This window comes from Suricata suricatta, chromosome 6, assembly GCF_006229205.1.
Source record: "Suricata suricatta isolate VVHF042 chromosome 6, meerkat_22Aug2017_6uvM2_HiC, whole genome shotgun sequence".
NCBI lineage: Eukaryota > Metazoa > Chordata > Mammalia > Carnivora > Herpestidae > Suricata > Suricata suricatta.
The window spans coordinates 116,968,060-116,981,977 of record NC_043705.1 but is presented as its reverse complement, the minus strand read 5'-3'; the positions used below and the strand labels follow the sequence as shown (position 1 = coordinate 116,981,977).

The window sequence follows — 13,918 nt, the reverse complement described above, 5'->3', positions numbered from 1 at the left end:
TGTATCATTTTTTAAAAAGTAGGTTCTGTAATATATCCCTCGCTCCACAAACCATGCTGTTTTTCACTTAATGCTTTAGCTGTTATTGGTAGGATAAAATAAAAGTTAAAAAATGTGGATAAGGGGCACCTGGGTAACTCAGTCAGTTAAGCATCCAACTGTTGATTTCGGTTCAGGTCATGATCTCACCGTCATAAGTTCAAACCCCTCAGTGGGCTCAGTGTTGGGTGTGGAGCCTGCTTAAAATTCTCTCTCTCTCTCCCTCTGCCCCTCCCCCGCTCTCTTAAAAAATATATGGATGAAATTTTGCTCTTATTATTAGTGCTATTTTCTGTTAGAATGAACCCGCTTTTGACCCTGTGGACACATAAACCCTGTTTACGTAATGGCAGTGTTGATGTTAATAATACCTTCCCAAAACACATCAACAGCACAAATTTGGAAACTAGAAGGAAATAAGAAAGAAAAGAGGGAGGGAAAGAAGGCAGGTATACTTGGCTCCTGTTTCTACCTCTTTTACCTAGGATTCCAACTCTACATGTATTCCTTCCTACCTGTCCTTCTCTGCTTGAGCTGATGAAGGACTTGGTTTTTCCTCCGACTAAGAGAAAAATCCTTAGTACCTTCTCTGTCTAAAAGCATTAGGACCAACTCAATGAAGTCAACACATAGAAGGTGAGGAGTTCTCAGCCAATAAAACTTTTTCAACCTTTCCAGGTATGATAGGGTCTCTCCATCCTCATTCTGCCAACCAGCTCACAGTTCTCTACCAGCATCGGCCAGAATCTGCAACTGCCAAGAATAGGGGCAAGCAGCTTTTCCTTTAGCCACACATCCAGTCTTGGATGACTGAGCCCTACATCCTAGGACATGTTCCTTCCCTGTACTTGCTTTGCTCTTTAGGAAAATGTGGTAGGCAGAATAAAGATCTCCCCAGAACATCCATGCCCATGTCCATGCCCTACCCTCCAGAGCCTGTGAATATGTTGGGTTACATGGCAAAGGGTAATTTGAGGTTGCAGATGGAATTAAAGTTGCTAACGAGCTCACCCTCCATTATCTGAGTGGGCCCGACATAATTAGAAAGGTTCTTAAAAGTGGAAGAGAGGTATAGAAGAGGAAATCAGAGTGATATAATGTGAAAACAACTCAACCTGCCATTACTGGCTTTGAAAATGGAGAGAGTTGCAAGCCAAGGCACATAGACCTGGAAAGCTTGAAAAACAAGAAGATTCTCCTCAGAACCTCCACAAAGGAACACAGCATTGGTGACATTTTGATTTTAGGTCAGTGAGCTCTGCATCAGACTTCCAGTGCACAGAGTTGTAAGACTATAGAGTGTGTTGTTTCAAGCCACTAAGGATGTGGTAACTTGTTATAGCAGCAATAGAAAATGAATTCAGAAACCATTAGTACAAAGCAGTCTACCCTGCTTGGGTAGTGATCCTGCACCCATTCCAGATTCTCAGGCTGAAGCCCAGGCACACAGTTCATCGCACTTGAAAATGGGGTCCCAGTCTTCCTCTTGTACCCTCCCTGGAGGCTGACATGGGCTCACATCTACCTCTTCCCTCTACCTCTTGCTTCCTCCCTCTAAACTTAACTGACCTCTAAAGTTCCCTTCATAATTCTAAGGATGTTTATGCAAATTCTTAAACCGATCAGCCTTGAGAACATCCTTGTAGATGTGCAAAATGAGCCCAACTTTTGGTTCATTCATTGAAGAAATACTTATTGTTGAGCCAAATGATCCCTAAATTTCCTATAGACTCTAAGACTCTAAGAGAAGCACTCATACAAGGGAAAAGATAATAGTTATTACTTCTGAGAGCAAATGTTCAAGAAAATACTTAAGTAAATGTCTTTGCTATTACTTTTTTTTCTCTCATGTTAGCCTTGTCTAGAAATCTTAGAAATTATAGATCATAAACCCTAAGTAGCATGTAGTTCATTGCTTTGCCTTTGCAGGTAGATATCTTAATATAAATAAGCCCCTTGTTTGGTTGAAAGATAAATGAGTTTCTCAGAGAACCAGCCCTTTATTGCCGGCATAGTGCAGCAGTGGAGGCCCAGACCCCACATCAGAAGGCTCAGGTTCACAACAACTCTGGCTCTGTTTCTCACAAGCTATAGAAGGAGACATGCTAATCCACTTCTCGTTGCCTCTGTTTCCCATTTATAAGATGAGTAAATCATATCTACTTTATAGAATACTTGTAACATTAACTACATTAATACATACAAGGAACTTACAGCCCTGCCTGGCACAGTGCCATTGATCACCATCACACTTTGTTACTCCTTCGGTTCTCTCTCATTGTCAGGGTCTTGAAACTCCTGATAACTTCTGGTCGTGCCAAAGGCCAAGGCTTTCCAAAAATAATACAATGGTGTACTTATTCCCAATAGCCATTCAGATATGATATCCATGTTTGGAAAACTTCGCAATGCTTCTTTTATGCTGCTAAACTCTCGTTAATTAAGGTTTAAAATAAGTTTCCCCAAAGGTTTTAAAGCATAGATCACTCAAAATTACCTCTCCTAAGCTATTTTTACAAAATTCCCAAGGGGAGAAATTCCTCAAAGTATATAAGGCAGTCTATCAGTGCTTAACAAACTGGGATGTATTTTAAAATGTAAATTATCAATCCTCATTTAAGATTTAATAAATTGGAATGGATGCCCATAAATCTGAATATTAATAAATATACTATATATGGTATATTGTTTGTATGCATACAAAGTTTAAGAAACATTGCCTTAGTAATCTTTAATATAGAAGCTACCCTCATTTTATTATTCTAATTTTTCAGGTAAAGACAACTCTAGAAAAAGGTGAGGCTTAACTGGATTATATATCATTCTCTATAAGATTTTTTTAAATAAGTCACCCATCGGCTTTCTCAAGAAAGAAAAATAGAAAGACCTTGCATACTGAGCCACGTGACTTAACAGAGAAGAGCATTATTACCTCATAGCTCAGACACCACTGGATGAATGAATCTTAAGAACACAATTACATGTGGTTTTAACAGTAGACACTGAGTTATGAGACTCTAGATTCTAATAGAGTGTTTGAAGTGCATTCATTTGTGATAATAATACTGAAAATGTAAGTTGTAGCTGAATGCATTCCTTATTAATTTCCCTTCAACAAGTGATATAATTAACTGACAATCATTAGCTCTTAAAACAACAGGAACATTGCCTCAGCATGTTTGTTGTGAAATAAAAGGGTGACGTGTCAAAAATGTGCTAGGAATAGAAGAGTTGACATCATCCGTGGCGTGGTGATGAGCTTTCCTTACATGCCTCCAAAAAAGGAAAAGAAAACTCATGTTTTGGTACACAATCCCAAGTTTTAATACTTTTTGGTCTTTTTGTTTTTTTTACTGTGGTAATTAATGTTCAACCTTAAATATCAAAGGAAAATATTTGGGGGCACGCATTTTCACGTGGCTAACTTTTCACTTTTGTAGTGTGAGTGGTAGCCCACTGAGGCAGCCTCCTCTGCTTTCCTCTTTCTAAGACATCCTCTGAGGTTAAAGCCCAGAAAACCACATTTTTAACTATTATCCCTCGTGATTCCTGCACACATTAAATTTGAGAACTACCTCTTTGAGAATATATAATGGAATTGAAACTTAAGGATGTATATTTTCCTTATTTTTGAACTACTTTAAAATTATCAAAATAGTAAACTATTCAGAAAATTAACATGAGATACCCCATTTTACAAGAAATCAAGTCTAAGACTATAGTTAGAACCAATAAATATTTGCTAAATAAATGACTAGAAATAACTAATAACATGAGGAAATGTAATTGAGACAAGGAGTTATGAATTCTTTCACATCGCCAGTATCAAAAAGATAAATCAAAGCTGCTGTATCATCTGCTTGTATTCACAGTCGAAAGTAACCTACAAACTTATGTATCTCAATAATATTCTTTATTTTTTTCTCACTTGTTGCAGGAGGGGAGGGTTATTAGGTATTCACCAGAAATAAAAATAAAATGTAAATCCCACCAACAAACCTTTGTAATTTTTTTTGTTGCTACATCTTTGTTTTGACTTTTTAGATTGTTCTTTTTTTTTATTTTTTAATGCTTTATTTATTTCAGGGGAGGGGCAGAGAGAAAGGGAGACACAGAATCTGAAGATAGGCTCCAGGCTCTGAGCTAGCTGTCAGCTCTTTGAAAACTAGAACTAGGAAAGCTGCAAATGAGCAGAATCTCAGTAAAAGAACGGATACCCAAAACAATTACAACCAGCCAGTGAAGAAGGCTGGGAAGATACCAGAAGAACTGCAGAAAGAGGAAGATGAAGACTGTGTGGATACAGAATGCGTTCAGTGTCTGGAGTTCCACAATGGCCAAGTGGCCACAGGGCTGGGGTTTGGAAAGGAAGGCAGAGAACCAACATTTGTTGAACTAACCATATGAACCAACACATGTACCAGCAACCACGCTAGATACTTTGTAGACAATATATGAGTTCATACAGGCAATAGTGCTGCACACTACTGGGCAGGGTTAAATAGCATCCCTCCAAAACTTCTTATCTACTCAGAAGTTCACAATGTGACCCTGTTTGGAAATAGTATCTTTGCAGATGTAATTAGTTAAGATCAAGCCACACTGGCTCTTTTCTCTCTGCTGCCAACATGCCATCCAGACTGAGGAAGACCTGGAAACTTCAGGGCCATGTGAGCCATGGACACAGCTGCATCAGCAAGCACCGGAAGCACCCAGGAGGCCGGGATAATGCTGGTGGCACACATCCACAGGATCAGCTTTGACAAATGTCATCCAGGTTACTTTGGAAAAGTTGGTATGAGGCATTACCACGTTTTAAGGAATCAGAGCTGTGCCCAACTGTCAACCTGCATAAACTGTGGACTTTGGTCAGTGAGCAGTCACAGATAAACATTGCCAAAGACAAGACTGGAGCTGGTCCTGTCATTCTTGTGGTGAGATTGGGCTACTACAAAGTTTTGGGAAAGGGAAAGCTCCCAAACAGCCTGTCATTGTGAAAGCCAGACTCTTCAGTAGAAGAGCTGAGAAGGTTAAGGGTGTGGGGGGAGCCTGTGTCCTAGTAGCTTGAAGCCACATGAGAGGAGGCTCATTAAATACCAGCAAATGCTTAATAAAAATCAGACCATACTGGATTAGAGTGAACCCCAAATCAAATGACTAATGTCCTTACGGAAAGGCCATGTGAAGAGACAGAAACAGACAAAGACACTTTGGGAAGAACGTGTGACAGCAGTGATATTTTATTCTGGATTTACAGATGAAAATGAAGTTCAGAGAGATTCAGTGTCCCCTAAATTCCTGTAAATGGCAGAACCAGGATTCAAACTGAAGGAGCCTGACTCCAACCTGTGTTCTACATTTTGCTGCTTCACAGGAACCTTTGGTTCTAAGCCTGGTCGTGCCACCAGTTTGCTGTGGAGGCTTGAGAAGTGCACAAGTCTCTTTTGATGCCTTAGTTCACTGTGTGTAAAACAAAGTTACTAGGGTGGTTGATTTCCTTTCTTTTTAATTAAAAACAATTTTAAGTGTATTTATTTTGAGATAGAGCATGCATGTGCACACAAGAGGGAGAGAAACAGAGAGAGAGGGAAAGAGAGAATCCTAAGCAGACTCTGTGCTATTTGCACAGAGCTGGACACAGAGCTCAGTCCCACAAACCATAAGGTCATGACCTGAACCAAAATCAAGAGTCGGATACTTAACCTACTGGGCCACCCAGGTGCCCCTGAGGCATTTGATTTCTGAGGTCCTTCTTCCTCTACAGCATTCTGCAAAGAAGCTGCCCACCTACAACTCATTTCCTACCAGCATCTCCAGTGAGTGAGGCTCCAGGAACCTGAAAAATCCTTGCCTGTGGCTCCACTAAATCCACAAATACTCAATCCAGGTTTGCAATAGGTTTATATGAAGGAACCTACAAGAAAGAAAGAAGCCTGAGATCCTTAACACCATGGAGTTTGAGTCATGAACCTCCTGGTATTAGAGGCCGAGTTGTATCTTATTAAAGAAATAGCTTAAGATAAAAGTCACCATGCTCAGAGCAGAACACTCTGCAATCAACTCTATTTTTTTCATATGCCTGACTTCAGTGATGGGTTTTGCCAATCCATTGCCATTTCTGTATTTGGCAAATAGCACATTCCCATGCTCTAGAATTATAAACACTTTATACTACACTCACTACTTGTCTCCAAACTGTAAGGAAAGGCCATTATGAATGGTTTCAAATCCTCTGCACCAAACTATTTAGTATATCTCTCTCTTTTCAATGATAAATAAAATAGCAATAACAGTTTTGAATTACAGAGTATCTGTTGTATACCAGTGAATGAGCCCTACATATGTAGCATCTCATTCAACCCTCAGAACTCTTGACACTATAGTTGCTGTTTTTATTCTCATTTTTTCTAGGAAGGATCTGAGGACTAAGAAGTTCAAGGCTATTTAGTCATTTAATATATGCTTATTAAACTTCTCTAGGGGCACCTGGGTGGTTCGGTCAGTTAGCCATCCAACTTCAGCTCAGGTCATGATCTCATGGTCAGTGAGTTCAAGCCCCGCACTGGGTTCTGTGCTGACAGCTCCAAGTCTGGAGCCTGTTTCAGATTCTGTGTCTCCCTTTCCCTCTGCTCCTTCCTGGCTCGTGCTCTGTCTCTATCTCTCAAGAATGAGTAAATGTTTAAAAAATTTTTAAACTTCTCTCTATAGCAAGCACAAGGGCTAAAAAGAACAAGGACATATATGTTAAGTAACAATTTTGATTAAATATATACCCACAAAAGAAAAAATCTGGAAAGATGTATCACAAAATGTTCAGGGCTATAATATTTGCATAAAGAGTGACTTTTTTTCTACTTTGTTCTTCTATATTTCTACCATAAATCTCAATTATATTTATAATCATAAAAAACATTGTCTTAAAGACAGACTCTCTGCCTTCAAGGGATTTATAGTGAGGGGAAGTGGACAGTATCAACAGCTTGCTCAGACTAAGTGATGAAGCAAATGCTAACCTAGGGCTGTCAGAATTCCAAATTCCAGTTTATCTTTCCTAGCCTATACAACCTCTAGTGACATATTCATTTGCCTGGAGGTCTATTTATATTTATTTTGCTGTGTGGAAATGAAATTACAGGCCTCATGGAACAATGGTAACAGAGCAATCTGAAAGATGTGCCTTTGTGGCCTCACTCAAGGTTGTTGGTGGCCCTCCCTCCTTTGCTTCTCCACCTACAGATCTTTGTACCCAAGGAAATGCAGAGGTGGTGCCTGTGAGCATTTTATCTGATATTCTGGCCCCCAAAAGAGATATTTCAGATGCAATTAAGTGCTTCTAAAACATTCATCACACAAGTTATATTTTACCTGCCCTATCACTTAAATCTGAACTACACAACATATTCCTTAATGATAACTATGCCATCCTAAGACTAGTTGTTAAAAAAAAAGTTCAAAAGAGCTCCAAATTCTTTCTCCTTATCTAATTTATTCATCTGCAAAAAAGTTTTCAGTGAGAGCCTCTCAAAATATGTCCTAAATACCCACTAAGCCATGGGATTGGAGTTTTGATATATGTCTGCCTACGACTGATTTAATTTCTAGTCCCACAGCGATACTCTTCTGGGGATAATTAGAATTATTTTGATTTTTCTAACTTTATTAATGTTTTTGTCTCCGTTCTTATAATTAGGTTAGGGATCATGGCCAATATGGCTGCATTCCTGGCAGTTATTGTAGTTCTGAGCACAGAGTGAGTAATGGATAAACACTGACCAACAGATTAAGTTATTATTGCAATTAGGCTTAAGGGATTTTTTTAATCTCAAAGACAGTAAAAGATAATTATTTTCCTCCTATAAACCATATAATGATTAACTCTTAATCTTGCAGTTATACAGAATAAATTCTCCCAAATTCCCCGCTTTACCTTTCTGATATTTTTCCCTGCCCTTCCTTTACTTTGAATTCTGAACTGCTTAGTGGAAAAAGCAATAACAGCATAAACATGATGCAGAATCCATTTTGGACTATTGTGTTTTCCTGTCCTCAAAAAGCTCTATCTTTCTCTATTCAATGCAGTTTCTGCATAAAATATTACTTGTCATTGAATGTCTGTGTCAATAGGATAGGGTAACCATCCTCAAATTGAGATGTGATGCAGGAGTCTAACAAAAGCACGTATGACTCAGAGCAGAGGTCATGGCACAATGTGAATTCACATCATGACACCACAGCATGGCTCCCCCTGTGCAGTGAGGGCCTGATTTGTTTTCCTTTCTGAGTCACAAAAAATATGTTCCTGAAAGGAAAGGAGATGAGAAACAATGGGGGAAGTGGGGAATAAAATGGGGCAGCAAGAGAGGGGACCATCGCCTATGACAAATACCTGATTCAGGATTTGACTGAATTCGCCATAAAAATATCTCACAATGAAAACTGAACTCACTATGGAAAGATCTGGACCACCCCGCCCTGGGCTGTGGTCTAAGCACACAATGAAGAGAGCTGAATTTTGCTGTGGAAGGTCTAAGAAAGATATGTGAGGGAGAAAAATAAGATAAATGTTTGAGATAAAGGACCCATTTAGGTTCCAAGTGGTGCCCATCCATGGGGCCTCCACCGTACAGCCCAGGAGGCAAGCTTCCAAAGGAACCAAATCTCCTGCAGCCGAGCACCAAAGAAAAGAAAAAAGAAAAGAGTTTAAAAAAAAAAAAAAAAAGAGAGACATATAAGAAAGAAAGTGGGATACTGAATTCATTCACAAAGGGATCTTTTCTTCCCGTGATCCATGATAAAAAGGTGAAGAGATTAACAAATGCTAAAGAGATCTGGATTTCTGGTCTAAGTATGACGTACTCCAGTGGGAATATCTGGCTGGAATCCATGAGAAAGGTTTCATCTCTTTCAATAAGGAATGTTTTCAGGTTATGGTTTTTATTTATAAATTGAATTATTTGAAATGTCCTGTACCTTAAATGAGGGAGAGAACTCATAGCCTATAGGAATAAACATTAAATGCTATTTTAAGACCAATAATAAATAGAAACTGAGATCCATTCTAAAGCAGCTATTTAAATCACAGGCATTTTCAAAGGCAAGCAGCACATTGAGGCACACTTACATGGTGACAAAACGAGTATTTTCACTCCTATAGAATCAATGTGTTTGGCAACTTTGACACAAAACAAAATACCGTAGGACAATTCTAACTTCCCGGAGACTTGTATATTTAAATCTCACATTTAAAAAAATAAAAATAAAAATAAAATAAATCTCACATTCAACATTTCACTAAAATATCTTTTAGTGAACTCGGTTAAAAATGCTCCTAAAAAGAGATTTAGGTGACAGCATCTAAAAATCAAAGTCCAGGCACATACCCACGGGCAGCCACATCCTTCCTCAGCCCATCCCCAGCCTATTCCTTTTATTTGCAGGTTTTCTCTGATTTACCTTTTTCTTTGCCTCATGCTTTTTTTTAAATATATATATATTTCTTTCTTAAAATCTTCTATATTTCAACTCTTGATAAGCTTTTTTTTTTAAGTGTATTTATTTTGAGAGAGACAGAAAGGGCAAGTGAAGGAGGGGCAGAGCAGAAGGGGACTGAGGATCCAAAGAGGGCTCCTCACTGACTGCAGGCACCCGGATGCAGGACTCAAACTCGTGAGCGCTGAGATCATGACCTGAGCTGAAGCTGGATGCTCAACCTACTGAGGCACTCAGGCGCCCCTTTGCCTCTTACTTCTGACCCTCATCTTTCCCTACAAACCCCTTCGTACCACCCTTAATTCATAAAACCTGCCCAGACGTGGGAATCTCAACAGTGAGTCTTGTCTGGAGCACCCTATGTAATATAGATTACGTTTATATGTTATATATAATATGTTATATTTATTTGTAGTACAATATTTATGTACAATTTTATATGACATACAATCCCATCCCAGTAGTGGGTGCTACTTCCCAACACGGCATATTCTACACTCCATTTAAGCTTCCAAATTATGTCAAATAAGCTACCTATCTGACCTATCATATATAAAGTGTAAACGTTTTCCATGATTGGAATTTCTTTAACAGAAACAATAATAGGTAGCTATCACTGAGTACTTAAATTATATCAGGACTGATTCCTATGTATTATTTCACTTAATGCTCACATGACCTCATAAGTGGGATACTCCCGCTGTGCCTCACTTGCAGTTATTCAGAGGCCCCTGTAGTTATGTATTTAATTAGTAATCGCAGAGTGAATTTCAAAGCCAGTCAGCCATCCCCTGGGCCCCTCGTCCGACTCACTGCACTATAGTGTCGAATGACTAACAAATTCCTGATACTACTACAAAGTCTGACCTCAGAAAGTAGGTACATAGCAGGCAAATCAACTAAGAATAATTGTTTTTTTCAATTATAACCCCCTTCACCCCCCCCCGTATTAGTTATGAACAATTGGGTTAATATACTACTTCACAAGTGTCCAATTATTCCTTTCCCAAACCCCAGCAAAAGTAAATACTACAAACTTGCAGTTCTGGAATCCTGGGGGTTTTACAGCTTTAAGAAAAGTATCATCAGACCATTCATTGTTTTGAGAATAAGATGACTTTCTGCTACAACTGATACACAGCCAGTAACATATACAAGAGATGAAGCACTCACGTGAGAGTGTAAAGCCATAGATCAGAGGCCATCACTTCCATGTGCCAACGCTTCCAGTGTTCCTGGCCAGCAGAGATGGAAGTCCTCCAGCACCCAGCCCCTCCCTGCCCCCCTCTCTCTGGTTTCCTTCCCGCACCTCTCCCTCCCTCTCCCAGGGTTTCTTTAGGTTGCCTCTTGCCCTTCACTCAGGTTCCTAATTTTCTCACTTTTCCTCCTCTCACCTGACCTGAAATTGTATTTCATGTTCATATGTTTACTGGTTTGTTTCTCTCTTGTTTTCTCTCCTGCTCCAGGAGGTCTGGCACTTGATCCTGTGTATTACTATTAACCCCAGCACCTAATAAATACCTGTTGACCCAAAATTAATACCTATTGAATGAATAAATGAGTGAATGAACAAACCAACTGTTCCAGACCAAGAAATGTACAGGATACTTCTTAGCTCATCACTTAGAGACAAAATTCACTTTGCTTCTAATCCCCTTGTCCATCTCCATTCATCAATGATCCTTCACATTTTAGTTCAATGCCTAAGAGCTGGAAGATAGAAATCATACTCTTACCTCTCACTCTTCCTTATTTTGCTCCTTCCCCTTTCTGTTGGTGTCAGCACTTAATAGAAAGTGGTTTTTCTGTTTAGAACCAGCCAGAGGATAGTAACTTCAAATTGTTACCATTTTTCATAGCAAAATCACTACTTATCTGAAACATTGAAGAGCTATACTGCAGTTACATACCTTACCCAGACACATACATGTGCTTATACAGTGAAAACCTGCTGAAAGCACCCACCTGGGGCTACAGAGTTAAGTAAAAGGAGACACAAGAAAATATACCACAATAGCATACATTATTTTACAACTGAAAAACAAGGATTATCAGCAATTCTGCAACAAATGACAAGAAAATGTCACTCTCACCAGAGAAAGAACTATTTCCCAGCTACCCGTATCTGTCTTCAAATCCCATCCAACTCCAGAAATAGCAAAGATGCAATCAATAGAACTATTCATGACCAGACTGGCAGGTAAAGGCAACATGGTAGTTTCAAGAACTGACACACCCAAATCATGAACACGTTACAACAGCCACTGATAACTGCACATACTAAACCCTACTTTTATCTTCAAAGAAACTTGTATCACTCACATAAATGGATGTGGATTATAAATTGTGGATAGTTGTAAAGATAAAATTTTTAAAGTTGTGATGTTTTAGATTCCAGTTTCCCAGACATTGTGGGCTTTTCCCAGAAATCTTTCTGCCTCTGAGTGGCCCCTGGTATGGATTAAATGACTCGCAGCTCACCAGGATGATGCTGTATCTGCCTCCTGGTGGCAGTGGGGCCTTAACCCTCTTGCTACTGTTAACTGGTGTCTCCAGCTCCGGCTGCCAAGAACATGCCAACAGATGAAGGATGAGAGGCAAAACCAGGCCACACACACAGCTTCGAAGATATTAAATCACTGTCTTTTACTTGGATTCTTCTAAAGGAAAAGCTTCTTGTCCCATTACCCTGAACAAGTCATCTTCCTTTATGAGACAAAAGCCCAAAAGGTACTTGGGAAGGGACTTCTCAGGAGACAACACCAATGACTCAAAATAAAGCCAAAAAAGGAAAACTGAATGTTTATTCAGTTAATGTCAGTGATATGACTATCTCAAAGCTCCTTTAAGAGAGGACTCTATAACAAATGAGTAATAAAAAAAAAAAAAAACACTGCCACACATAGTCTCTGATTTACCCCAGCGCATCCCCATTCCGGCGTGCATCTCTGTCCAGCTGGTAGAACTCATTCCACCGTCTGTGCTCTGAGAAAAGGCTCTACCCAGAGGACCACACACAGAGCCTTGCCAAAAGAAAGGGATAGGGAAATGATGCAGGCTTTACTCTTGCCCTTGACCCATGTAGCTAATCCAAAGAGACATAAAAATCCCTCAGTGGGGACATTTACCACATGGAGGAGGCCCTTGCTGGGAGTAAGAGCTTTGGTCCCCTGTCCCCACAAGCCCTTCGGGAAAGATCATCACATCAGCCAGGCAAAGGACAGTCACAGCTGATTGAATGTGCTTCCCCTTTTCTCTCTCAACTCTTCTTCTGTGGTTGTCCATGGCAACCCGAGTTTTCTGAGAATTCCAAAGTGACTATAAGAGGTGGTTTTGTGCTCTTTCAGTCTGCTGAACAGGTTTAATATAAGGTGTTACAGTGAATTAGGGAGCTGGAAAAAAAAAGTCTTTGGTGTGTATGGCCAAGATATTTTGACATTTATTTATTTTTGAGACAAAGCATGAGAGGAGGAGGGGCAGAGAGAGAGACACACACAGAATCTGAAGCAGACTCCAGGCTCTGAGATGTCAGCAGAGAGCCTGATGCAGAGCTCAAACTCATGGACCACTAGATCATGACCTGAGCCGATATCAGACACTTAACTGACTGAGCCATCCAGGTGCCCCGACATTTTGATCATGCATAGCTCTTATATTCTTTTCAATGAAAAATGTTAATTGTTGAAAATGTTGGAAATACACATATATTGGTGACTCTTTCATAACCCCTTTACCATGTTATAATTAAGGCAAGTTTTAGGCACAATTCTGCCACCATGCTGACTAGTTTCAATAGTAAGCAAGAACAGTCAATGTAAACCTCTCTGTTAGCTTGAAGTTCTAGCTTTCTGTCCTTCTTCATGTCAAACCATCATTTTCCATGAAAGGTTTCTGTGAGGTGGACATACCATTCTAAAGGTGAGATTCTCGTACTTTGACATTGGTATTAACCAAGCAGAAATCCTCCTCAATAATGGCATGACATAGGATTATTTAGAGATTAAGTCTTGAACACCACCCTTAAAGAATGGGCTATAGGGGCGCCTAGGTAGCTCAGTCGCTTAGGCAGCCGACTTCAGCTCAGGTCAAGATCTCACACTTCATGGGTTTGAGCCCCGCATTGGACTCTGTGCTGACAGCTCAGAACTGGGAGCCTGCTTCAGATTCTGTGTCTCCCTCTCTCTCTGACCCTCCCCTGCTCATGCCCTGTTTCTCTCCATCTCAATAATAAATAAAACATTAAAAAATTATTCATGCTTTCTATCTCTTCCCGTTTGAATTTTGGCAGTGCATGTGCATTTAGGAATTTGTCCATTTCTTCTGTGTTGTCCAGTTTGTTGGCATATAATTTTTCATAGTAATCTCTGATGATTGCTTGTATTTCTAAGGA

The 13,918-nt window shown here is 39.7% G+C and overlaps 1 pseudogene; it reads left to right on the top strand.

Annotated features, from left to right (window-relative positions):
* The first annotated feature begins 4,667 nt into the window (after positions 1–4,667).
* On the top strand, positions 4,668–5,107 carry LOC115293196 (annotated as a pseudogene).
* The last annotated feature ends 8,811 nt before the right edge of the window (positions 5,108–13,918 follow it).